Genomic DNA, 27,586 nt, shown 5'->3' with positions numbered 1-27,586 from the left:
GCTAAACCTCCCTCAGATGATCAGGTACACTACATTCGTTAATTATCATAATGTCATCTTCTCTTCTCAAATTATCCTGGTATTTACTCTTTTTCTCCTCATTCCTGATCTCTGATATCCTATTTTTGTATATTGTAGATTGTTTTCCAATTTTTATTTCTAGGGGCATACATGGATTTACTCCTTCGATATTTAATATAGCATCCTAAAGCTCCCCTACGTGTTCAGGTATACTACAATCGTTAACTACCATAATGTCATTTTCTCTTCTCAAATTAATCCTGGTACCCACTCTTCTACTCCTCATTCCAGATCTCTAAGGATTTGAGGATTAAGGATTTGATATCCTATTTTCGTATTTTGTAGACTGTTTTCTAAAAATTTGTTTTGCAGATCAGTTAGGGACTGAGGGGAGCCATATGTTCAGTAATGTTTACAATGTTGATTTTGTTTAATGTGAATTGCAAATTTATGATGCTCTTCTAAACCTGAAAATTTAAGGATTAAGGACTCGATATCCTATTTTCATGTGTATTATAGACTGTTTTCCAAAATTTTGTTTTGCAGAGTGATCAGGTAGGGACTTAGAGGAGCCATGTGTTTCAGTATTGTTTACAATTTTGACGAGTCAATGTGGAATCGAAGTGCGAGGCTTATTTTATGTTTTTTTTTTTTAAAGTAACATATTTTACGAAGTCTACGAAACTATATGAATGAATAAAGAATGTGTGAATGTAAGTAAAAGAAGAATAAAGTAATAAATTAGTGTTTGGTAAGCTTAAACAGACCAAGAATTGTACTGCAGCTGCAGGCCACGAGTCATGGGATCTCGAATTATAAGTTTCGATATGTCAGCCTGCATGACCTGCTTGGGAATGTATGCAGGCCAAAATTATAGTTGCGTAGCCATACGGTAATACAAATATATTATATGGTCCAATTATTGGTGCTAGGTAAGGCAAATGAGGTTGCATGAGGTAGGATAGAAGCTACCTTAAAAGAAAACGCAAAGATATAGTTTAAATTTTGAATTAGAATTATTTTGAATATAATCATCTATGTTATTTTACTTTAACGGATTTTTATTTTAAAGAAAAATAACAATATTTCAATTGGTTGGGATACTTTGTAGAACAGCGGACATATCCACCAAATGATCCTAGGGGAGGTGACTGAGGTTCTCGACTGTAAGAACATGCCGAGGAAGGTGGGGGTTATTTTAGCTTTGCCTATAATTATTGTATTAAAAAGAATACAATTCACTTTTCCCTTTCCAATGACAAATGGTTTAATTTTGACTTTGCAAAAGTTCCCATTTGTTCCTTCACAAATACAAACTTTCGTAGGAGCCTTTGTATATCAGCGGCCAGTTCTTCCTATGCGAATTAAGAATGGACATCAGCTAACCGGAACTTTCCCCCCTAACCTAAAAGCCGTGTCCTTACCTACTTACCTAACGGGGGGGCTAACGGCCCCCTGCGACCCTCCTCCCCCCTCACACTACTGTATTCTAAGTTAGCCATAATCAAACATATAGGTGGCCGCTATTATACATACAACCCCTTTTGTACTTTACCTTTTGAGATATTGACTCGGTGTAGGCTGCTTCATCCAAAGAAACTTTAATGCTGGTTAGTGGCGGGTGGACCAACTACCCCGCTTGTACTCTTACCCAGTTGGCTGCATTTGAATACAGGTGTTCACATCGCTCTCTCCCGGTATACCTTACCTAATTCACAGGCTGTAATAACTGTATTAATTCCTTATTCAGGGTGTGTGTGTTCTTGAAGATCTTCTAGGAGAAGGACAATCCAAAATCAAACCATTGTTCTCTAGTCTTGGGTAGTGCCATAGTCTCTGTACCATGGTCTTCCACTGTCTTGGGTTAGAGTTATCTTGCTTGAGGGTACTCTCAGGCACACTATTCTGTCTTAATTCTCTTCATTGTGCTTTATTAAAGTTTTCATAGTTTGAATAGGAAATATTTATTTTAATGTTAACTGTTCTTAAAATATGTTATTTATCCTTGTTTTCTTTCCTCACAGGGCTGTTTTCCCTGTTGGAGCCCCTGGCCTTATAGCATACTGCTTTTCCAACAAGGGTTTTAGCTTAGCAAGTAATAGTAATAATAATAATAATCTGCAATCATGCGTGTTTGTCCCGGCTTGACAGGCCACTCCTGCCGTACCTTTATGTCGGCCAAGGAGACGGATCCGCACCAGCTTTGCTCTTTGTGCGATTGTTGGGAGTGGTCATGTTTCCAGTGGGAGCGGTACAATAGACATAGAAAGAAGAAATCTGAAATGGGTTCTTCACCTTAGGGTTCATCCTCAAAGTCAAAGAAACCTTGACTCCTTTTTCTTGCGGCTCTGACTCTCCTACCTGCCGCATCCTGTTCAGGTTCCTCCAGATGCCGAGGGGACAAGAGCGATTGTCATTTAACCCCGGGACAACCTTCTAGTCTGGAAGACTGTTGTTTCCCCTATCGAAGCGGTAGCGGCATCCCCTCGAAGGGAGTCTAGCTCTTTTGACGCTCTGCATCATCTTTGACCTTCCTTGGGGCTTTTAGGTTCCCCCACTAAGGAATGGCTCTTGGAGGTGTTAACGCTAGAGGCACAGTGGAAGAACACATCTGCCTCCGCAGGAGTTATCCTCGGCACTCCCTGGACCCCTGGAGGGGAGTCCCTTCCGGTCAGTCTTATGCCACTAGAGGAAACATGCTCCAGAGTTCCTCACCCACTTGAGGTTCTGGAGATTTGTTCTCGCCTGAGTTTCAGCTTAGGACCCCTGGAGGGGAGTCCCTTCCAGTCAGTCTTATGCCGCTAGAGGAAACATGCTCCAGAGTTCCTCACCCACTTGAGGTTCTGGAGATTTGTTCTCGCCTGAGTTTCAGCTTAGGACCCCTGGAGGGGAGTCCCTTCCAGTCAGTCTTATGCCGCTAGAGGAAACATGCTCCAGAGTTCCTCACCCACTTGAGGTTCTGGAGATTTGTTCTCGCCTGAGTTTCAGCTTAGGACACATGCCCCCAGGGTGAGTGTGCGTGCTGAGTTGGCTCAGCATGCTGCATTTAACCAGCACCAGTGGCGGCTCGTGTATAGGCACTGTGGAACTTCAGCAGCCCCTATTTTCACATTATATTATTGATAAGATTCAATATAATTTTTCTTTATTTTTTCCTTTATACTTATGCAATATATAATCCTTAGATTTAATGTAAATAATCATCCTTCAGTTTATGAAAATGATAAAATAAATCTTTGTATGTATCAAACTGTGGACTTCACAGTTTTAGCAACAAGATGTTTGACTGTTGTTTTTTTTTTTTTTTTTTTTTTACTGTGTGTGTGTGTGTTGGGTTAGAGTTAGATCATTCTTCCAGCTATTCTATTTTATTAATTTTCTTTTTGGTGCTCTTGACAATCCTCATGGCTATGTCATAGGCAGAACGCTGCTTTTCAACACTAAAAGTGATAAAAACTTTTCTAAGAAGCATTATGAATTTGGAAAGGCGTAATGCACTAGTAGTGCTTTCAATTGAGAAAACTTATCTCAGTTGTCATCCAGAAATCAAGGAGAAAATTATTTATCTTTTTTCAATATTAATCTTACCCGATGATCATGTAGCTGTCAACTCTGTTGCCCGACAGAAAAAACCTAAGGTCAGGATACGCCAGCGATCGCTATACAGGTGGGGGTGTACAACAACAGCGCCATCTGTCGAGTAGGTACTCAGGTACTTCTTGTCAACAAGAACCAATTTTTCCTCTGTCGTGCCACCGGCAAGACCTACTTGGATACGCTGTTGTTTCTGGAGTTGTTTTCACGCTTTTGGTGATGTATTCGCTCTAGATATTAGCTTTCGCTGTTCAGGAGTTATTATCATTAGCTTATCAAGCTTTTTGATTAGTTTTGGATTAATTGTTGATGAACTTTGATAGATTTTGGATTCCCCCCTTGGCTAATTCAAGAATTCAAGATGTCTGACCATTCTCAAGTCCCTAAGTACAGGCAGTGTAGCGCTAGGGACTGTTCTAGGCGTCTTCCGAAGGCCTCTATAGATCCTCACACCGTTTGTTCCAATTGTAGGGGTAAATCCTGTCAATTGGAAGATCGATGTGAGGAATGCGCTGGGCTTTCGGAATTCGATTTTAATGAATTCCTTAAGAATGCACGTAGGCTAGAGAAGGATAGGATCAGGAGGAGTTCTTCTCGCTCGTTTGATTTTTCCTCTCCCCATGCCCCTCAACCTATTCCTTCCCCTGTAGTGGTGACTCCCGACCCTGCTACTAGTGCTCAACCCTCGATGGCGGACATGATGCGTGCCATTCAGGCTCTTGGTGACAGAGTGGAGTCATTAGCTAATGACCGGAATCAACTTTTGGCCGATGTCAAAGAGTTGAAAGAAAAAAGTGCAGTGGGAAGTGTAGTGAGTGCAAGTGCGGTGAAAAGTGTCAGTGTCAGTGTTACGCATGAGGGTGCATCTGTTCGTGCCAGTCGTCCTCCCAGTCCGGGACCTCTTGCAAGCTCCCAAGCCCAGGGGAGAAGCAATGTCGAAGGACCAAAGGGTTCGACAGGCCTTGATCAGCGTACGGATGTACCCTCAGTGGTTGCGGAGGCATCTTGCAGAGATCGTCCCATCCACAAACAGACGAGTGAGCCCATTCATTCCTCGTCTGTGGAAGAAGTTTCTAGGAAGAAACGTTGGACCAAGGTCTCACGACCTCTCAAGCGTAAGGTCCCTTCCGAGCGAGTCCAACGGCCCTGGTGTAGCCACTGGGTCAGTTCGGACTCGCCGCAGTCTTCCGAAGACTGCACACCTCCCAAGAGAGGTAGAGTGGTTCCGCAGCAGGCAATCACTCCGTCAGTTGCCGCACCAACCACGGTAGACCCTAAGTGGTCTATGCTGCAGACTATGCAGTCTCAGCTTGCTTCCTTCATGCAGGAGTATCGTGCTGAGAAGGTTGACACTGCACCTGTTAACCTACAACCTGCCACGGTTGTGCGCTCAGCAGATACTGCGGCTGCCTGCTCCCACACTCCGCCTGTGAGAGCTCCACCACTGATGCGCAGTCGACCCTGCCAGACGCATGTTGACGTTAGCCGACATGCGGCACCCTCCGTTGACATGCGTGAGCTACCGCATCAGCAGTGGGAAGGTGCTGTCAAGCTGCCGTGTTTTGACGCAATGCGGCAGTCTCCGCAACCCACGGCAGTCCCTCCCACGCACCAGCACTCCGCTTTTGTTGTTGCCAGCTCTCAGTCTGACCAGCAGCGGCATGATGTTGGATCCAGTGCAGCTACGCATGCACCCGTGCTGCCGGATTCAGCCGTTCAGCTGTCTGCTCCGCCTTTGCCACTTCCTCCTCAGCATTCGGATGAAGGAGTATCTGATGACGACGAAGCTGCGCATTTGGACGATCCGCACTCCGACATAGAAGAACCCAAGTCTACGCCTCCCTCCTTAGACTTTAGGAAAGTCCTTGCCCTGTTTAGGGAGTTGTATCCGGACCAGTTTGTGTCTGCAACCCCGCGCTCACCTCCCTCTGAGTTCGCTTTAGGCATGCAGTCTGCAGCTCCTGCCTTTACGAAACTCGTACTTGCGCGCTCATCCAAGAGAGCTTTGAGGGTACTGGGAGAGTGGTTGCAATCCAAGAAGCAACTGGGGAAGACTGCCTTCATCTTTCCACCTACCAAGCTTGCTTCCAAATCTAGCGTCTGGTATGCCACGGGAGAGGAACCCGGCTTGGGAGTTCCTGCCTCTGCCCAGGGCGACTTCTCAAGTCTGGTTGACTCTCCCCGCAGGCTGGCTATGAGACGTTCCAAGATTTGCTGGACCTTTTCGGACATGGACCATCTGTTGAAGGGAGTTTTTCGTGCTTTTGAGATCTTCAACTTCCTGGACTGGTGTTTGGGAGCGTTAAGCAGAAAGACCTCCCCTTCGGATAAGGACTCTGCCATGCTTATCATGTCAAGCATGGACAAAGCCATTCGGGATGGGTCTGGCGAGCTTGCGGCTTCGTACGTGTCCGGAGTGCTTAAGAAGCGAGATCACCTTTGCTCCTTCTTGTCTGCGGGGATCACACCATGCCAGAAGTCGGAGTTGATGTTTGCTCCGCTTTCCAAGTGTCTCTTTCCGGAAGAGCTGATCAAGGGGATTGCTGCCTCGTTGATCCAGAAGGATACCCATGACCTGGTGGCGTCTTCCGCACGTAAAGTCACAGCTTTACCTTCCGTGCCTAGACCTAGGATGGACACACCAGCGTCTAGGTTCATCCCGCCCTTTCGTGGCAGAACCTCCAGCAGAGGAGGTACGCGTGCCGACAGTCAACGTGGCAAAAAGAAGAAGGGTTCCAAGTCCTCAAAAGGCAGAGTCTGACTGCCTACCTCTCCAGACAGCAGTGGGAGCCAGGCTCAAGAACTACTGGCAGGCTTGGGAGAACAGAGGTGCAGACGCTCAGTCTGTGAAGTTGCTAAGAGAGGGGTACAGGATTCCGTTCTTGCGCAATCCCCCTCTAGCAACTACTCCCATCAACCTCTCTCCCAACTACAAGGAGGAGGACAAGAGGCTAGCTTTACAGCAAGAGGTGTCTCTCTTGCTACAAAAGGGAGCGGTAGTCATAGTCCGGGACCATCAATCCCCGGGCTTCTACAACCGTCTCTTCCTGGTAGCGAAGAAGACAGGAGGGTGGAGACCGGTGCTGGACGTCAGTGCTCTCAATGCTTTTGTCACCAAGCAGACGTTCACCATGGAGACGACGAAGTCGGTGCTAGCATCGGTCAGGAAGGAAGACTGGATAGTCTCGTTGGACCTAAAAGACGCGTACTTTCACGTCCCCGTCCATCCAGACTCCCAACCTTTCCTAAGGTTCGTCTTTGGAAAGGTCGTTTACCAGTTCCAAGCCCTGTGCTTTGGCCTAAGCACGGCACCTCTTGTGTTTACCAAACTGATGAGGAATATTGCCAAATTCCTGCATTTGGCAGACATCAGAGCCTCCCTCTATTTGGACGACTGGCTTTTAAGAGCTCCGTCAAGTCGTCGCTGTCTGGAGACTCTCAAATGGACTATGGATCTGACCAAGGAATTGGGTCTCCTGGTCAATATAGAGAAGTCCCAACTCGTCCCATCCCAAACTATTGTCTATCTAGGTATGGAGATTCAGAGTCGAGCTTTTCGGGCTTTTCCGTCGGCCCCCAGAATCAGTCAAGCCCAAGAATGCATCCAGAGCATGCTGAGAAGGAACCGATGTTCAGTCAGGCAGTGGATGAGTCTAACAGGGACGCTTTCATCGCTGGCCCAGTTCATCGCGTTAGGGAGACTCCACCTCCGCCCCCTTCAGTATCATCTAGCTGCTCACTGGAGAAAGGACAGGACGCTAGAAGCGGTCTCAGTTCCTATATCCGAAGAGATGAAGTCTGCCCTGATGTGGTGGAAGGACAGCATTCTTCTCAAGGAAGGTCTTCCGTTAGCTGTTCAGACCCCCGACCACCTTCTCTTCTCGGACGCATCGGACACGGGCTGGGGTGCGACACTGGACGGACGGGAATGCTCGGGCACATGGAATCCGGATCAAAGAACACTTCACATCAACTGCAAGGAGCTATTGGCAGTTCATCTGGCCTTGAGAAACTTCAAGTCCCTCCTTCTAGGCAAGGTGGTGGAGGTGAACTCCGACAACACTACAGCCTTGGCGTACATCTCCAAGCAAGGAGGGACTCATTCGAGGAAGTTGTTCGAGATCGCAAGGGACCTCCTCACCTGGTCAAGAGATCGAAAGATATCGCTGGTAACGAGGTTCATTCAAGGCGACATGAATGTCATGGCAGACCGCCTCAGCCGGAAGGGTCAGGTCATCCCCACAGAGTGGACCCTTCACAAGAATGTTTGCAGCAGACTATGGGCCCTGTGGGGTCAGCCCACCATAGATCTGTTCGCTACCTCGATGACCAAGAGGCTCCCAAATTATTGCTCACCGTTTCCGGACCCAGCAGCAGTTCACGTAGATGCCTTTCTTCTGGATTGGTCCCATCTAGACCCGTATGCGTTCCCTCCGTTCAAGATTGTCAACAAGGTACTGCAGAAGTTCGCCTCTCACGAAGGGACACGGTTGACGTTGGTTGCTCCCCTCTGGCCCGCGAGAGAATGGTTCACTGAGGTACTGCAATGGCTAGTGGACGTTCCCAGGACTCTTCCTCTAAGAGTGGACCTTCTGCGGCAGCCGCACGTAAAGAAGGTACACCCAAACCTCCACGCTCTTCGTCTGACTGCCTTCAGACTATCGAAAGACTCTCAAGAGCTAGAGGCTTTTCGAAGGAGGCAGCCAGAGCGATTGCCAGAGCAAGGAGGACATCCACTCTCAAGGTCTACCAGTCAAAATGGGAAGTCTTCCGAAGCTGGTGCAAGGCGAATTCAGTTTCCTCAACCAGTACCTCTGTAACGCAGATAGCTGACTTCCTTTTACATCTAAGGAATGTAAGATCCCTATCAGCTCCTACGATCAAAGGTTACAGAAGCATGTTGGCAGCAGTCTTCCGACACAGAGGCTTAGATCTTTCCACCAACAAAGATCTACAGGACCTCCTTAAGTCTTTTGAGACCTCAAAGGAGCGTCGGTTAGCCACACCAGGTTGGAACCTAGACGTGGTTTTAAGGTTCCTGATGTCAGCAAGGTTCGAACCGCTTCAATCAGCCTCTTTTAAAGATCTCACCTTGAAGACTCTTTTCCTCGTTTGCTTAGCAACAGCTAAAAGAGTCAGTGAGATTCACGCCTTCAGCAGGAACATAGGTTTTACATCTGAAACGGCTACATGTTCCTTACAGCTTGGTTTTTTAGCTAAAAACGAGCTTCCTTCTCGTCCTTGGCCCAAGTCGTTCGAGATCCCAAGCCTGTCCAACTTGGTTGGAAACGAACAAGAGAGAGTACTATGCCCAGTAAGAGCTCTTAAGTACTATTTAAGACGTACAAAGCCATTACGAGGACAATCAGAAGCTTTATGGTGTTCTATTAAGAAACCTACTTTACCGATGTCTAAGAACGCAGTTTCTTATTACATCAGGCTTTTGATTAGAGAGGCCCATTCTCATCTGAAGGAGGAAGACCTTGCTTTGCTGAAGGTAAGAACACATGAAGTTAAAGCTGTCGCTACTTCAGTGGCCTTCAAACAGAACCGTTCTCTGCAGAGTGTAATGGATGCAACCTATTGGAGAAGCAAGTCAGTGTTCGCATCATTTTACCTTAAAGATGTCCAGTCTCTTTACGAGAACTGCTACACCCTGGGACCATTCGTAGCAGCGAGTGCAGTAGTAGGTGAGGGCTCAACCACTACATTCCCATAATCCCATAACCTTTTTTAATCTTTCTCTTGAAATGCTTTTTATTGTTGTTTTTGGGTTGTACGGAAGGCTAAGAAGCCTTTCGCATCCTGGTTGATTTGGCGGGTGGTCAAATTCTTTCTTGAGAAGCGCCTAGATTAGAGGTTGTGATGAGGTCCTTTAGTATGGGTTGCAGCCCTTCATACTTCAGCACCTAGGAGTCTCTCAGCATCCTAAGAGGATCGCTAGGCTCAGTAAGGAAGACGTACTTAAAAAGGCAGAGTAATTGTTCAAGTCGACTTCCTTACCAGGTACTTATTTATTTTATGTTTGTTATTTTGAATAACTGCTAAAATGAAATACGGGATACTTAGCTTCTAATGTTAACATGTATGCTGGTCTCCACCTACCCCCCTGGGTGTGAATCAGCTACATGATCATCGGGTAAGATTAATATTGAAAAATGTTATTTTCCTTAGTAAAATAAATTTTTGAATATACTTACCCGATGATCATGAATTTAAGGACCCTCCCTTCCTCCCCATAGAGACCCAGTGGACCGAGGAGAAAATTGGTTCTTGTTGACAAGAAGTACCTGAGTACCTACTCGACAGATGGCGCTGTTGTTGTACACCCCCACCTGTATAGCGATCGCTGGCGTATCCCGACCTTAGGTTTTTTCTGTCGGGCAACAGAGTTGACAGCTACATGATCATCGGGTAAGTATATTCAAAAATTTATTTTACTAAGGAAAATAAAATTTTTCACAAATTAAAAGAGGAAGAATGGCTTTCATTTTTAAATGAGTGAATCAAGCTTAATCAGTGACAATTTAGGATATAGTCATTAAAAAATTTTTTATTTTGTTCTTTTAAGATTCTATCAAGTTTCTTAATAAATTTTCTTAAACCTATTTATTTCCTATTACAGTAGTGTACACAGTATTAAAACAAAGGCTTCAAATTTTCTGGAGCAGCACCCCTAATAATTTTAGCCGTGAGCCGCCACTGCCTAGCATGCTGAGTTCACTCACCCTGAGGTTCCTTGTGGACCTCACAGTTAAGAGCTTGTCGTCCCTTCTGGGTCAACGAGAGGTTGTTCTCACACAGGTAGAGAAATTATTATAAAATCTGGAATGATGAGCCTTTGCCTCTGCCATTAGATCCGGCAGTGTCAGCTTAGTCTAAAGCATGACACTGGAGAAGTTGGCAGCTCAGTCATTGAGGTTTTCAGCTGCAGACACAGCTAACTTGGAGAGTTTGCAAAGGCCATATTGCAAACCTCTACACGGATGGACTACTGGTCTGACACTTCGGGTTACCTGGCCGACAACAAAGACCTGTCGGATCCAGAGAAGTGAATAGCATTTAAGAATGTTCTGCTTTTTGGGGCCAGGGGAGTTGAGTTCTTTAGCTATAACGCAGCAAACCAGTGGACCAACTGAATCTTAAAGAGACGAGATGCCGTATTCTCCAAGTTCCAGTGGCAGGTGCCAATGAGGAAAGCTCTCCGTCTTCACAACTCATTGATCTACTCTTCTCTGATTGGTACCAAGAATATTGATGCGGTAGCAGAGTGTTGAAGGAAGGCGAGTCAGGGCTCCCTTCTCCACAGAGTCGTAATATTCCATCCTCCCCCTTTGGCACCAGCTGCGCCGAAAATGTCACCACTTTGCAGGCAGGCACATATAATAAGACGTCTAAGTAATATTCTTGGCAGGCCACCACCAAGAAGACTTCTCATGCCAGACAACCCTTTCATGACAGGAAGGCACATGGAAGGATAGGGAGGGCTGCAAGACATGGACAGTTCCCCCACTATGGGGCATTTCTCGCACAATACCACTGGTAGGAGAATTCCTGAGGCACAGGTGGCAGAGATGGGAGTGCCACAAGTCCAAACCATGGACAGTCAAAGTTCTCCAAGCGGGTTACTCTGTCCCATTCATCAGCTCTCCCCCTCCCCTTAGTCATCATTCTGTGCAGTCGTTGTCTTTTGAGAAGGGATCAACGAAGAATGTCGCCTCCAGGGTGCTCTCCAAGAGGTTTTTGACAGATCCCCAGGCTTCTTCAGTGAACTCTCTCTACGGGATCTAGAGATATATACAGTACTAGAGTACTGCATTGTGTGTTGGGCTTGGGATCCTGTGTCATGTACCCTCTCTGCGGCCTCTTGGAATTTTGAATCGGATTCCCCAGCTATCCAGTGACCAAGGTGCTGGCCAGGAGTTACGAACTTGGACGCTTGTTGCCCCAGGTTAAAGGAGCTTTGGCATTCTCTTTGCAGGGACAATGGGATCCTGCACCTCCTTCAATGCACAATAGTTTGGTAGAGCAAGTTAAGAAGATTGCACCATTCGAAGCTTTCCCTGTTCGTAGTCCCACACTGGAAGATCAAGAGTCGGGTGCAGAGGGATCTTCTCCCATGTTAGCACAGATCCATCCCTCCACTCCTTCTAGCAGAGGAAGAGTATGAGTACTCCTCCCATTTCTGCCACATTAGTTCCAGGAATCTTTTCCCATCTATTGCCGGTGTTCCCGGGCTGCCTTTAGTACATGATTACATGGTCAGGTCTGTCCTTAGGACAGAAGAATCGTATTCAAGGGTGGGGTGGATGATTCACCGAGTAACCTGTTATGCCCTTTTCAAGAATTGATAAGATGGTATTCAGATTTTGTCTTCCCTTAAGGCATCGGACCTTGAATCGATACCATTAGAGGGAGACATTCCAGATCAGTATGTTTGACTGATGCCCGTGCTCACTTTCAAGGGTGCGACGGTTGGATGGAGTTTACCAAGAATCTGTTTTCCTGGGGTTTGGCCTCCGTTATTAGGCAGTACTTAGGTGTTCTTCAAGGGCATCGGGCCATCCCTTGGCCAGACATGTTATCCCAGAAGTATCTAGCAGGACAGACCACAACATCCCGAAAGGAACTGGGGCAAGCAGTTCTTCAAGTTACCCTACCTGTTTCTTTCAGGCAGGAGGGCTGTGGAAGAAAGGAAGAAGAGGGTTACGCTTTGCAGTGTTCAACCCCCTCTTTTCTTACATCAGAAATCGCTTGTCGTGCCATAATTGATTGATTGATTTAAAGATGTCAGGCATCGTAGACAATATAGCAGAAGCATAGAGGTGAGTCCTTCAGGATGGTTACTTACTACCGCCTTCTTCAGCCTTATGCATTCCCCCTTTTCTCTTTTGCTGATAGAGTACTCATCTGTTCTCCCAACTTCCTCTAGAACCCTGGCTTTGTGGACAGAAGTAGGAGGGATGTTGGAGTGGATTACGTTTGAAGAATTTCATCATAGAAAGACTTCTTTCTTTCAGTGGATCTGAAGGATGTATACTGTACTTTTATTGCAGTGTCTTACCAAACAATTATACAGCTGTAGGTTCCCTACGAATGGCAGACAATAGATTCAAAACTACCGCGGTGGCACCACCATCGCTGATGTAGGTGACTGTCATCTCCCTCCACTCGAGGTACAACTGTCCAGGTAACATCAATTCGTTATCTGCCGGCTTCTGGTGAACATTGGTGGTCGGTGCAGACTTTTTCTTCGTTTGTTGGGAAGTACTATCTCTCCGATATCGGTGAAGTATTCAACTCCGTGTTTGTAGGATTGAAGCTGAATTTCTTTTCTGCAATTTTGTGGTCTTACCATTATGTCGGACTCTAGTCCTTCAGTAGTTAGGTTTTGTGCCGGAGGGTGCAAAACTAGGTTATTTGAATTACAGTGATACCTCGGTACTCGACCATAATCCGTTCGAGATCCGTGTTCGACCTCCGATTTGTTCGAGTACCGAATTTTTTTTCCCCATAAGAAATAATGGTATATATTCTATTCCGTTCCCAAGCACTCGAACAGGCCCAAAATATTAATAAAACGTGTACCTAAACAACAATAATTATCTAAATGTGTATGAAATTGGTCAGAAAATCCTATAAAACAATTTTAAACCATTTACTGTACTAAAATAAAACAATTTTAAACCATTTTCTGTACTGTAGTGAACATACCTTTGAGCAGCGGTTCGATGGCATACAGGAATGGATGTGGAGAGGATGGAAGGGGGAGGTTACTGCTTGGAAGGAGAGTCCCCTTCCATGATGTGGCGGGGTAGTTCTCCTTCAGGAGTTGTTTCTCTCTCCAATGAAAGGGTGGGCAGATCTATTTCAGGGGTTTCTTCTCTTCTTTGTCTCTTCTTTGGAGGAGAAACAGGCTTTGATGTAGCAGCTTTCTTTTCTTTTGTGAAAAACTGGTCTATTGTTAATTGTTTCTTCCTCCTCTGCAGTATTCTTCGAAAATGATACATGACACTATCATTAAACATATGCACTGCCCGGTTTGCTACTGCAATTTCTGGGTGGTATTTTTCAGCAAAAGCCTGCACATCTGCCCACTTGGAACAAATTTCATTGATGAGAGAACTTGGAACATCCTCCCTTACCTCATCCTCTTCTGAAGATTCCTGCTCCACAATCAGATCCTGCTGCTGTTGTTGTTGCAGGTGCAACAATTCCTCCACAGTCAACTCGGTAGAATGGCTTTCTACAAGCTCATCAATATCATCCTTGTCGACCTCAAGCCCCAAACTCCTGCCCATGACAACAATTTCCTCAACGACATCAGTGTCATCAGAAATTACAGGGGTAGCAGTGCTTGGACCCGCCTCTGGTTGGAAACCTTCAAACTCCCTCTCTGTGACACATGATGGCCACAGCTTACGCCAGGCAGAGTTCAATGTCCTATAGGTCACACCTCGCCAAGCTTGGTCAATCATGTTAACAGAGTTGAGGATGCTGAAGTGTTCCTTCCAGAATTCCTTTAGGGTCAACTTCGTGTCACTGGTCACTTCAAAACACTTTCTGAAAAGGGCCTTGGTATAGAGTTTTTTGAAGTTTGAAATGACCTGTTGGTCCATGGGCTGGAGTATGGGAGTAGTATTGGGGGGCAAGAATTTGATTTTGATAAAGCTGTATTCTTCTTTCAAGTCATCCTCGAGACCTGGAGGATGTGCAGGAGCATTGTCCATAACCAGAAGACATTTCATTGGCAAGCTCTTTTCAATGAGGTAAGCCTTAACCTGGGGGGCAAACACTTCGTTTATCCACTCAGTAAAGAATTGTCTTGTGACCCAAGATTTAGTGTTCGAGCGCCACATAACTGGTAGTGCACTTTTACAAATATTATTTCGTTTGAACACCCGGGGGTTGTCCGAGTGGTACACTAACAAGGGTTTGATCTTGCAATCGCCACTTGCATTTGCACACAGCAACAATGTTAGCCTATCTTTCATTGGCTTGTGACCTGGCATCTTCGTCTCGTCCTTGGTAATGTACGTATTGGCTGGCATTTTCTTCCAAAATAACCCAGTCTCATCACAATTAAAGACTTGTTGTGCGATCAAATTTTGTTCATTTATGTACCGATCGAATTCCCCCACGTATTTATCGGCTGCAATTTGATCCGAACTAGCTGCCTCCCCATGCCTAGTAACACAATGAATACCTGTTCTATTACGAAACTTTTCAAACCAACCCCTGCTCGCTTTAAATGTAAATGAATCACTTTCACTGGTACTCGGACTTTTCTTCACTAATTCTTCATAGATATGCAACGCTTTTTCACAAATGAACGCTTCACTAACACTTTCCCCGGCCAACTGTTTTTCTTTAATAAATATTAAAAGCAACTTTTCCATCTCCTCAATCACTTGTGGCCTTTGCTTAGTTACCGCCGTAACTCCCGTTGCAACATTCGCCTTCTTAATCATTTCTTTATGCTTTAAAACGTAGAAATGGTCGACTTCGCCATTCCGTATTCTACCGCTAAATCGGACACTCGTACACCATTCTCATATTTCGCTATACTGTAATTTCCTTCTTCAACTCGATCGTTGTTCGCACTGTTTTCCTCTTCTCCTTCCCCTTAACACTCATTACTTTCTTGGGACTCATTATGAAAGCTAAAAAAGCAATTAAAAGCACTGAAAATCACTAAATCACAACGAATGCTGATCGCGCGTTGTCTGAGTGACGCTCTCGAGAGAACTGATGCTTCCCGAACAAGCGAGAGTGGCCGAGATGGCGCGATCATCACAAAGCCCATGCGGTCGTCACGTGTTCGGCTGGTCGAGTACCGAATTTTTGGTCGAGCACCGCAGCAAAAATTTCTCGAAAATTTTGGTCGAACTCCGAATTGTTCGAGTATAGAGTCGTTCGACTACCGAGGTATCACTGTAATTTATGATTCGCACACTAAGTGCATTAAGTGTACGGGTTGTGAGTGCTCTAGAGAATCTACTTGTGATGAATGTAAGGATTGGAGTGAACAATAGTGGAAAGTTTTTGTTTCTCACTCGGGGAAGATAATTAATGATAGGAAGAGGAAGGCGGCTCTCAGAGCTGAAAGTAAGACTAGTTTAGCTTCTTTGGCTTCTTCTATCGAAGCTCCTGCTCCTATTCCTTCTCCTTCTCCTCTTATTATGTCTCCGATCTTGAGTACTCTTACTCCTGTAACTCCTTTGCCAACTTCCCGGGGAGTTTCTCCTAACACCATTGCCAGCTTCGAGTCTAAATTTGAAAAGAAATTTGAAGTATTAGCTAATACGGTGATGCAGTTAGGTTTATCTGTAAAGTCTTTTATAGGAAAGACTTCTAGGAAAGTGAGAAGTGTCAGTGCAGTGCAATCTGAAGGGGTGGCTGATTGTCCCGATAGTTTTCCTAAACGAAGGTCACTGTCCCGCTCCCCCGCCTCGGGGAGAAGACATACCAGAGGTCCAAGGGAGACTGTCGGGGTTTGTCCACAGACAGTCGCTTCCTCCGTTGATCCTGTGGTGCGACCGCAGGATTCGACTAAATACCATTGGAAAGGTGTGTCGTTCGGTAATCAGTTATCGACACAGTCGAGTGATTCGTCACCGGTTAGACGTCGTAAGTGGCATGATTCTTCAGTCTCATGTCCGTTGAAGAGACGTTCGACTGAAGAGGTGCTATCTCCGCCCCCTGTGAAGAGGAACAGAGAAGTAGATAACTCTCACCCGTCAAGTAGCTACATGGACTTCGCCTCGTATTCTTACGACAGTGACAGCTGCCTTCGACTCGGTTGTGGAGCGACCGATTCTGAGTTCTTCGAGATCTTCGACTCATCAAGCTGTCGAAACTTTTCCTTCGACTTCGCATGCGACAGATAATTTGACTGGCGCGAAACCTCTGGTGGCGATTGTGTCGAAATCCACGACCCCAGTTGCTTCGACTTCAACTCAAGAAGACGAGAATCTAATTCCGTTACGTCGACAGTTGCAAGAGCTGATGAACTGGATGAAAGAAAACTAACAATGTACGAAGAATAATGAGTCGAATCAAGAACCGTCTCTGTCGCCTATCTCTTCGGATGACGAGGAGGACTTAGAAGCGGACTCTATCCCTCTCTCATGTTATTCAAAATTTTTACGCTACCTTCTCGACATGTACCCAGATTACAGTACTTCGTAGCAGCCGCTCCCAGGTCGCCTGCTTCCTTCTTCCTGATGAGAAGAAGAATTTTGATCCTCTTCTCCCGAAGCTCATTTTTTCCAAGGCTGCTAAACATTCGCTTCGTGATATAGAATACTGTATTGGTTGAAGGTCAGAGAGAACTCGGGAAAGCAACTTTCGCCTATCCTCTGTCGAAGCTTATTAAGAAGAGGTATAGGCTCTACGTAACCGGAGAAGCCCCCTCTTTGGGAGTTTCTGCCTCCTCCCAGGGGGACTTCTCTGGCTTGGTGGATGCAACTAGAAGGTCCGCATTTGCAGCAGCTAAAATATTCTTTACAACGCCCGAGTTGGACCATTTGGTAAAGAATATTTTTATGAATAGTACTTACCTGGCAGTTATATATATATATATATATAGCTGAGTCTCAGTCTGCGGCAGAATTTAATCGAAAATCGCGGCAACCGCCTTATGGTGGTTGTGTGGTTAGATGGTTAACAACCCTTACAGGGTGGTACTTGGAATCATTCCCGTTTTCTATTCCTCAGATTATCTCTGCCGGCCGGGTCGACAACATCGTTGGTCCGCCATTCAGAGTTTTTTCGGATCGCTTTCCCTTCATCGCCTTTTTGAACTTCGTTTTTGGTGAAGTACACTGTGTTGGGATTTGGCAATCGTGTTTGTTTTTTGTTTTTTGTCTTTTTTCCTTTCTTATCATGAGTGAAAAAATTCATTATCGTATTTGTGCGAATGATATTTGCTAGGTGAGGTTGCCGAAAGTGTCGGTTGACCCTCACACTATCTGTATGGGTTGCAGGGGGTTTGAATGTGCTTTAGATAATAAGTGCAAGGAATGCGAGGTTTTAAGTGATGATAATTGGTTAGCTATGAAGCGCTATGTGCGCAAACTTGAGATTGATAGAGTTAGAAGAGCTAAATCAAAGTCTAAGTCTGCTAGTGAGCCTAGCTTAGATTTATCTATTGACCCTTTGCTTGTAACCTCTTTGGAAGTTATTCCTTCCCCGAATGTAGTAACTCCTGCCCCTTCTACAGGATCTGTGCCTACGGATGACCCTGGGTATGCTAAATTAGCTGCTGAATTAGAGGCCATTAAAGCTCAATTGGAGGCCTTTAAAGGTAAGGGTGTAAGTGAAATTAGTGCTTGTGAAAGTGCAGTGGAGGTGGCGACTGATCGAATCTGTCATACCCCTAGGTCTAGACCTCTACCAAGCTCCCAGGACCAAGGGAGAAGGTACGTCGAAAGCCGAAAGGGGGTGAGAGGTGCTTTATCCTCGGTCAGTCGTCGCCTCAGACAGTCCTGTTGCGATCTCCCAGGCTGCTCTTGACCGCCGTAGGAAAGGCGTGTCGGATACGTTTGTGTCTTCCCCTGATCGTTCTCCCAGACGTAATTGGCGTTACGAATCAAGACCAATGAAGAGAGGGTGGAACCGGGATGTGCAGTCTCGCTCTCCCTCTCCCGGTTCGAGTAGCCGAGATCCTGATCCTTCGGAAGACAATTTCGATGTTGTTCCTGTTAAAAGGGCGAAACAGAGAGTCCTTAGCCCAGTTAATCCTGCTAGATTCCCTACTTCTTCTGCCAGCGCTCCCAGTCAAGCCGTACGACAACTGCCGTCTTCGGCACTGCGAGAGCCAGCGGAGGTTGCTAAAGCTTTCATGGTTGTTATGCAGGAACAACTTTCATCGTTAGTTCAAGCTTTCAGCCACCCTTTTCAGTCCGTCAGACGTAAGGACGTCTCTTTGCCTGTTAAGAGATCTTCTTCTAAGAGAGATCTTAGTATCTCTCCCAAGAAACCTCTGCGCACTTCGTAGGCCGTACGGTGCCAGGACGACACTGCCTCTCGTTCTCGGCGCCGTGACGATTCCGTTTCTCTTTCGAAATGCCAGGACGTTACTGCCTCGTTTCTTAGGAAACAGGATGAATGCAGTCTGCACTTTCAAGGCGAAGGCAGCCTGCATCTTCAGGACGATTCCGTTTCTCGTCATCGTGACGATACTGCGTCTCGTCATCGTGATGATACCGCTTCTCGTCATCGTGACGATACCGCTTCTCGCCGACTGGATTTTAGCGGTGTTCGGCGCCAAGATTCAAACAGCTCTCGGTGCCAGACTGCTGGCAGCCCAACTCTTCAGGATGTTATCCTTGAGCAGGACCTCAAAGATATTTCGGAAGAGGAAGAAAAACCTGCCGACTCTTCTAGTGATTATAAGGTTCTTTCTCGCTCTCTTGGAACTTTATGGGGAGGAATTTCAACCTTCTGCCCGTCGTTCTCCTCAGTCTGAATTTACCAGGAAGAAAGCTACTAAGTCTTCGGCCTTCATCAAAATGAAACTTTCAATTTCGGCCAGGAAAGCTCTCGCTAAGGTGGATGATTGGATGAAGGAACGGAGACAAGCTGTCAAGACCACCTTTTCTTTTCCACCGTCTCGGCTCGCTTCCAAGGCCGGTATGTGGTATGAGACAGGGGAACCTTTGGGGTTAGGAGTGCCTGCCTCCTCCCAAGGTGACTTCTCGGCTCTTGTGGACTCGGCAAGAAGGCATGCTTTAAACTCTGCCAAGGTGATGTGGTCCATGTCGGAGCTTGATCACCTCGTCAAGGGAATTTTCAGGGTTTTCGAGGTTTTCAGCTTCCTGGACTGGTCTCTCGGGACTCTGGCCAGGAAGTCTGAACTCCTGGAGGACACGAAGGACCTGACAAGTATCATGTCCTGCATGGACAAAGCTCTAAGGGATGGAGCTAATGAATTGGCTTCCCTTTTCTCAGCAGGGGTCTTAAAGAAGAGGGCCCTTTTGTGCTCCTTCACCTCTAGATCTGTGACTGTTGCCCCGAAGTCGGAGCTGCTTTACGCCCCTTTTTCTCGTCATCTTTTTCCTGAAGCTCTGGTCAGAGATATCTCCCTTTCTCTGGCTCAGAAGGCTACTCAGGACCTTTTGTCTCGGTCGGCTAGAAAGACCTTACCTGTTGCTCCTGCTCCTCCGAAGAAGGAAGAGAAGAAGTTTCAACAGCCCTTTCGGTGCAGGATCTCCTCGAGAACGGATTTAGGGGGAGAAGACAAGAGTCAGGGCCAAGGACCAGCAGGGGTGCGTTTAGGCCCCGGTCCAAAAAATGAGATGGAAGTCCTCCAGACACCAGTAGGGGCAAGACTGTCTCGTTTTTGGCAGTCTTGGAAAAGGAGAGGGGTGGACACCTGGTCCCTCTCAGTCGTCAAGGAAGGTTACAAAATCCCCTTTTTAAAGAAACCACCTCTCTCAGACACTCCCCTAGCCTTAGTGGCTCAGTACACGACGCGGGGAAACGAGAGGCTCTTCTGGAGCTAGTCGACCAGATGTTGGCCAAGGGAGCAATAGAGCCGGTTCAAGACCTCGCCTCCCCAGGCTTTTACAATCGCCTGTTTCTGGTTCCCAAGAACTCGGGTGGTTGGAGACCAGTCCTAGATTTCAGCTCTCTGAACGCCTTCGTGGAGAAAACAAAGTTCTCCAAGGAGACGACTCAGTCAGTGCTGGCTGCAGTTCGTCCAGGAGACGGGATGGTTTCTCTCGACCTGCAGGACGCTTATTTTCACGTCCCCATTCATCCATCTTCGAGGAGATATCTGAGGTTTGTGTTCCAGGGCAAGTGCTTCCAATTCAGGGCACTTTGCTTCGGTCTCAGCACAGCTCCCCAAGTTTTCACCAGACTAATGGCGAATGTGGCAGGCTGGTTACACCAGGAGGGGATAAGGGTCTCCTTCTATCTAGACGACTGGCTGATCCGGTCACAGTCGAAAGGGAAATGTCTGGAGGACCTAATGAAGACTTATACGATGACTCAGGACCTGGGACTCATTGTCAACTGGGGGAAGTCTCAGACCGAGCCGAATCAGACTATTCTCTATTTGGGGATAGTTCTGAATTCAGTTCTTTTTCATGCTTCTCCCTCCCAGGAGAGGCAGACCAGGTGCCTGGACAAAGTCAAAGACTTTTTGAGGAAGCAGGAATGCTCAGCGAAGGAGTGGATGAGTCTGCTGGGAACTCTATCCTCCCTGGAGCAGTTTGTCCCGTTGGGGAGACTGCACCTAAGGCCTCTGCAACACTTCCTCGCAAAGGTTTGGAACAGAAAGATCCAGGAGGACACTTTTTCTTTTCCCATTCCGACAAAGATCAAGGATCTTTTGATGTGGTGGCTGGACCCAGCTCTGTTGGGAAAAGGGGTGTCCTTGTTCAAGAAGAACCCCGACCTAGTGTTATTCTCAGACGCGTCCGAGTCAGGCTGGGGAGCAACACTAGGGAACAAAGAGATCTCAGGTATTTGGGAAGGGAGTCCGATCAGTTGGCATATCAACAGGAAGGAATTGATGGCCATTTTGTTAGGGCTCAAGGCCTTCAAAACCTCGGTGTCAGGAAAGACTGTGGAGATCAATTCCGACAACACCACAGCTCTCGCGTACATAAGGAAGCAAAGGGGAACTCACTCCCTCTCTCTGTTCTCAACTGCGAGAGAGCTTCTCCTTTGGGCGAACGAGAACGAGACCCAGCTGTTGACAAGGTTTGTTCAAGGGCAGAGAAACATCAGGGCAGACATGCTCAGCAGGAGGGGACAAGTCCTTCCCACAGAGTGGACTCTCAACCCGCATGTCTGTCGGAGCCTCTGGAAGTTGTGGGGAAGGCCTGTAATAGACCTTTTCGCCTCCGGTCTAAACAAGAGGATCCCCAACTACTGCTCCCTAGTCCCGGACGAGGAAGCTGTTGTAGTGGACGCCTTCTTGATGGATTGGACGGGGCTGGACATGTATGCCTTTCCCCCGTTCAAGATCATCAATCTGGTTGTCAGGAAATTCGCTCTCCTCGATTCGGGACGAATGATCCTAGTGGCTCCATTCTGGCCTGTGAGGGAATGGTTCACCGAAGTGGTAGGGTTGCTGATGGACTTTCCAAGAAGACTCCCGGCAAGTCCAGATCTTCTCAGACAACCCCACTTCGAGAGATTTCACCAAAACCCCCTCGCTCTCAATCTGACTGCCTTCAGACTGTCGAGAAGCTTGTTAGATCTCGAGGCTTTTCGGCACAAGCGGCGAAAGCTATTGCCAGGGCAAGGAGGAACTCTTCACAAAGAGTCTACCAGTCGAAGTGGGAGACCTTTAGAGCTTGGTGCAGGAGGCGCAAGGTTTCCTCGTCCTCTACCTCTCTAAGCCAGATTGCAGACTTTCTTTTGTACCTCAGGCAGGATGCTAAGCTGGCTGTATCTACCATTAAAGGATACAGGAGCATGCTCTCAACCGTCTTTAGGCATAGAGGCTTAGAGTTATCTCAGAATAAGGACTTGCAGGACCTCATTAGGACTTTTGAGACAACGAAGCAGGTACACTTAAGACCCCCTTCTTGGAACCTGGATGTGGTGCTTAAGTTTTTGTGCTCCAGGAAGTTTGAGCCTATCTCGCAAGCTTCTCTGCGAGATGTGACTAAGAAAACCCTCTTCCTTTGGACTCTAGCAACTGCCAGGAGGATCAGCGAGGTCCAGGCAATCGAGAAGCGTGTAGGCTTCACCCTAAATGGAGCGGTTTGTGCCTTGAGGTTCGACTTTCTCGCCAAGAATGAGAACCCTTCGAAACCCTGGCCCAGGACTTTTGAAGTCCCTAACCTCACGAATCTAGTGGGTCAGGAACAGGAAAGCCTCCTCTGCCCGGTTAGGGGTCTCAAGGCTTATTTGGCCCTCACTAAGAGCGTGAGGGGTGCTTCCAACTCCTTATGGTGTTCGGTGAAGGATCCTCAAAAACCCCTGTCAAAGAATTCTTTGTCCTTTTTCCTGAGGGAAACTATTAGGGAAGCCCACCTCTTTTGTGAGGAAGAAAACTTCACCCTGTTAAAAGTAAGGGCCATTGCTGCTTCGCTGGCATACCGGAAAAATATGTCAGTTAAGCAGATCATGGACGCAACGTTCTGGAGGAGCAACTCTGTCTTCGCTTCTCATTACCTCAGAGAGGTAAGAGTGGACTATGACAAGTGTTATACCTTGGGCCCATACGTAGCTGCAGCTACTGTATTAGGCAAAGGAGTTACTACCCCCACTCAACCTTAGTTTATGTACTTGTATATGGGTTTGTGTTTTTTATGGTTGTCTGAGGTCCTCGTCTTGGGGTACGGTTCCCTCAGTCCAGATAGATAGTTTATATCTATTTCTGCTAGGTTAGGTGGTTAGCTTTAGTAAGGTTGCAGGTTTTTATTATATGGGAAGGTAGTTTCTGAAGTCTAGTCAAGTTGTTGGTCCTACCCCTTTGACAGACTCGATTGAGTTGTTTGCAGCGTAGCAGGTCTACTCCTGGCTGAACACTCCTAAGGGAAAGCGACTCTAGAGGCAGTTACCTTTGAAGTCAGCTACCTTAGCAGGTAAGGAATCAAGGTGTTTGTTCGCCTACAACTCTTTTGTTGTTTCCCCAACTATGTTTTTCTGTCTGTTTCCCTCCTCCAAATGTGTGAATCAGCTGTATATGTATAACTGCCAGATAAGTACTATTCATAAAAATGGAGTTTTTATGATAAAACAGAGTTTTATGAATACTTACTTGGCAGTTATATATATATTTTAAAGCCCACCCACCTCCCCTCAGGAGACAGGTCGGGCAAAGATAATCTGAGGAACAGAAAACGGGAATGATTCCAAGTACCACTCTGTAAGGGTTGTTAACCATCTAACCACACAACCACCACAAGGCGGTTGCCGCGATTTTCTATTAAATTCTGCCGCAGTTGGAGACTCAGCTATATATATATATAACTGCCAGGTAAGTATTCATAAAACTTTGTTTTATCATAAAAACTCCATTTTCAAGATTTTAGAAATTATGAGTTTCTTGGACTGGACGATCGGAGCCCTCGTTACGAAAATAGAGGATTGCCCTACTCTCCAGGAAGACCTGGCCTTGGACTGGCTTGGGGTTTTGTCATGTGCCGACAAATCAGTTCGAGATGGTTGCAATGAGCTGGCCTCTCTCTTTGCATTCGGAACTCTCAAGAAAAGACAGCTCTGGTGTTCTTTTGTTTCGAAAGGAGTCGCTTCGCCTCAGAAGTCCGCACTTTTGTTTTCTCCTCTCGACAAGGATCATCTGTTTCCCGAAAACAGATTCTGTCCGCATTGGAAACGAAATCTACTAATGACTTGCTTGCCCAGTCTTCTAAGCGGGTTAAACCCTCGACTGTGATGACTACCGCCTCGGAATCACCCTTGCAGAAGAAACGATTTCTAGGGGATAGGTCCCAACCGTTCGTCAGGCCTCGATCGAATTTACGACACCCAACCAAGTCCTCGACCAAACCCGACACAAAATCATCCAAGTGATTTTTCAATCCTTCATGCTCCGATAGGGGGCAGATTAAGCGATTTTTGGGAGGAATGGAGTCGCAGAGGGGCAGAGCCCTGGGTGACCCTAGTTCTCCGGTTCGGTTACTCCATTCCTTTCAAAGACACTCCGCCTCTATCCAATGTTCCCATCACATTATCCGCCTGCTCTCCAGGCTCGGAGAAGTTTGTAGCCTTAACCCAAGAAATAGAGATTCTCGTGCAGAAAGCAGTCATAGAGGAGATAAGCAACAGACCATCCTCGGAGTTTTTACAACCATCTTTTCTTAGTCCCCAAGTCATCGGGGGGCTGGAGGCCCGTACTGGATGTAAGCACTCTGAATTTGTTCGTCCAGAAGACCAAATTCAATATGGAAACGACTCGTTCAGTTTTGGAATCCCTTCGTCAAGGGGACTAGATGGTATCCCTGGATATGCAGGACGCATACTTCCACATTCTAATTCACCAGGACTCCAGGAAATACCTTCAGTTTGTGTTCATGGACAAGACCTACCAGTTTCGAGCTCTTTGCTTCGGCCTCTCGACAGCACAGCAAGTATTTACGCGAGCGTTGACTCTTCTGGGAAAGTGGTTACACCTCCTGGTCAGGTTACGCTGATCCCTCGATTTGTTTCAAGGGAAAATGAACGTGTTGGCGGACGGACTAAGTCACCTTCTTCAAGTACTGCCGTTAGAATGGACTCTCGATGCAAAGGTCTGCCTAGACCTATGAAATTTATGTGGCTCGCACGAACAACTAGGCGCACGCAATCAGTTGAAGTGTACGAACAACTCTTATGACAGAGTTTTTCAAACTCTCGTTGCGCTAAGTGTTCATGAGTGCACAAGAGTTTTACTCTCATGACAGAGTTTTCGAACTCTCGTCCCGTGAATTGTTTGCGCGCGCCCATCGTCATCAAGAGTTTTACTCTGATGACAGAGGGATGCCTGCTGCCTAAGGGTTTACGAATCTCTACAGGTAACTATGTCAGTTCCTTTGGGTCCTGGTCATGTAACACGATTCCTGAAAATTCCGTCAGGAATCAGCGACAGAGTTCCTACGGGTTCTCGGCACAACATCTCTTAAGGTCGTGAGAAAGGTATTCACAAATAGATTCTGAACCTGTAGGTTCTCATCCGAATCTCTCGGTTTCCGCGATCCAGAGTTTTCTGAAAACTCTATGGTTGACCTCCCCCCTACGGGATGGGTCTTCCGAAGGTGTGACTTGTTATGTCACTCTACACTCCCAGCTGATTACTATATCAGCTAGTCTGGTTTCGCCAGCACCGATCCTTTCGTTTTCGAACGAACCACCGTCATCTTTCCTCCACCTTCCCACTTCGAGTGGTTTGGTTAGCAGACGTAAATGAGTGAGGAATAAAAAATTCTTTTCATTCCAGTTCATTTCCCTGGCAGGTCTTGCCTGATTTAGACGGTAGTTTTCTTACTAGCGAGAAAGCGTTCGATGGCAACCCCTTCAGGTAAGCGGTCGATGGTAATTATGTCTGGCATTCTTGAAGCAAACTCCCACAAACGAGACCACCCTTTTCGGGAGACTCGTTCCTGAAAAGTTTTTACAGAACTTCAATGGGTGTTGTTTAAACTTCATGAAGGCCGTAGGCCGTCCTGGAGCATGCGCTCTAACTAAGACAAAACCACGAGGTTATTGCCTTAAACTCGGTTCTACCGTTTGATGGAGGCAGCCTCCCCTGTCATTGCACCCTGGGTATAACGACTTGCCTTTTACACGATAGGCTTCCGAGACCTTTTATTCTATCCTTACAGGGTTATTGTTTCGAACAATTAGTCTCAAAGGAACGTTGTTAGCTGACGTTAAAAGAATGATAGCAACAGCTTGGGCAACTTTCTTGCCAGAGGACGTTTTATGTCGATTCTGAGGCTCACCCGCTTCCTCTGCCTGTTGACCCCGATGTTGCCAATCTGGTACCCACAAGTACCAAGCGACAAGTTGGCCAATCTACCTTCTGCTTTCTCTACATCCAAAATGCAGAACATGGAAGTTGCTGCCACATCTGTCAATCAGGGCCTGCTCTTGGCTGGATCACTGGTCAGGAGCAGTGTCCCATTTTGCAGTGACAGAAAAGCTGAAAGCACACTCCTATTAAAGGACTAGGGTTTGTATAGTTAGGAAAGAAAAAAACAATTAATTTTAGAAATTCTTATTTTGTTACTATTTCTCATTTTTCAATATTAAACTTAGCCGGTGATTATATCAGCTGCAGCTCTGCTGCCCGACAGAAAAACTCTACGGTCAAAATACGCCAGCGATCGCTATGCAGGAGGGGGTGTACATCAACAGCGCCATCTGTCGAGCAGGTACTTAGTACTCCATGTAAACAAAGAACCAATTTTCTCTCTGTCGGGCCACCGGCAAGACCTACTAAATTCCCTGTTGCTTACTGGATTGGTTTTCACAGATTTTGGTGAAGTACACATTTCTAGTTATTAGCTTTCGCTTTGCAGAGGTTATCTTCAATACATCCTTGCATTCTTTTATTGATTTTTGGATTATTTGTTGACGACTTTGGATAGATTTTGAATTCCCCTTTGACTAATTCAAGATGGCTGACCCTTCTCAAGTCCCTAAATACAGAAAGTGTAGTGCTAGGGACTGTTCAAGGCGTCTTCCGAAGGCCTCTATCGATCCGCACACCGTTTGTTCCAATTGTCGGGATAAAACCTGTCAATTGGAAGATCGATGTGAGGAATGCGTTGGGCTTTCGGAATTCGATTTTCTCGAATTCCTGAAATATTCACGTAGGCTAGAGAGAGATAGAGTCAGGAGAAGTTCATCTCGCTCCGTTGATATTTCCTCTCCTCATGCCCCACAACCTATTCCTTCCCCTGTAGTGGTTGCTCCTGATCCCCCTTCTAGCACTCAACAACCTTCGATGGCAGATATGATGCGTGCCATCCAGGCTCTGGGTGAGAGAGTCGAGTCATTGGCGAGTGACCGTAACCAACTCATGGCAGACGTCAAGGAGTTGAAGTGTAAGAGTGCAGTGGGTAGTGACAAAGTGAGTGGTAGTGTTGTGGAAAGTGTTAGTGTTGCGCTTGAGGGTGCGTCTGTTCGTACCTGTCGTCCTCCCAGTCCGGGACCTCTTGCAAGCTCCCAAGCCCAGGGGAGAAGCAATGTCGTACAACCAAAGGGTTCGACAGGCTTTAATCAGCGGACAGACGTTCCCTCCGTGGTTTCGGACGTATCTTACCAAGATCGCCCCACCCACAAGAAGACGAGAGAGCCCATTTATTCCTCGTCTGCGGAAGATGTTTCTCGAAAGAAACAATGGACCAAGGTCTCACGGCCTCTTAAACGCAAGTCGGTCCCTTCCGCGCAAGTCCAACGGCCCAGTTGTAGCCACTGGGTCAGTTCGGACTCGCTGCAGTCTTCCGATGACTGCACACCTCCTAAGAGAGGCAAAGCGGTAACGCACCAGGCATTAACA

At 46.7% G+C, this 27,586-nt stretch overlaps 1 long non-coding RNA gene across 1 annotated transcript in view; it reads left to right on the top strand.

Moving 5' to 3' along the window:
• The first annotated feature begins 617 nt into the window (after positions 1-617).
• LOC137640475 (uncharacterized) overlaps positions 618-27,586 on the top strand; it is a 93,519-nt gene continuing 66,550 nt past the window's right edge. The window contains exon 1 of the long non-coding RNA XR_011044359.1: positions 618-734. This is a non-coding gene — a long non-coding RNA (uncharacterized lncRNA). The remainder of the gene's footprint in view (positions 735-27,586) is intronic.

This window comes from Palaemon carinicauda, chromosome 5 (genome assembly GCF_036898095.1).
Source record: "Palaemon carinicauda isolate YSFRI2023 chromosome 5, ASM3689809v2, whole genome shotgun sequence".
NCBI lineage: Eukaryota > Metazoa > Arthropoda > Malacostraca > Decapoda > Palaemonidae > Palaemon > Palaemon carinicauda.
The sequence above is the reverse complement of the archived record's forward strand: the minus strand, read 5'-3'. Positions and strand labels throughout refer to the sequence as shown.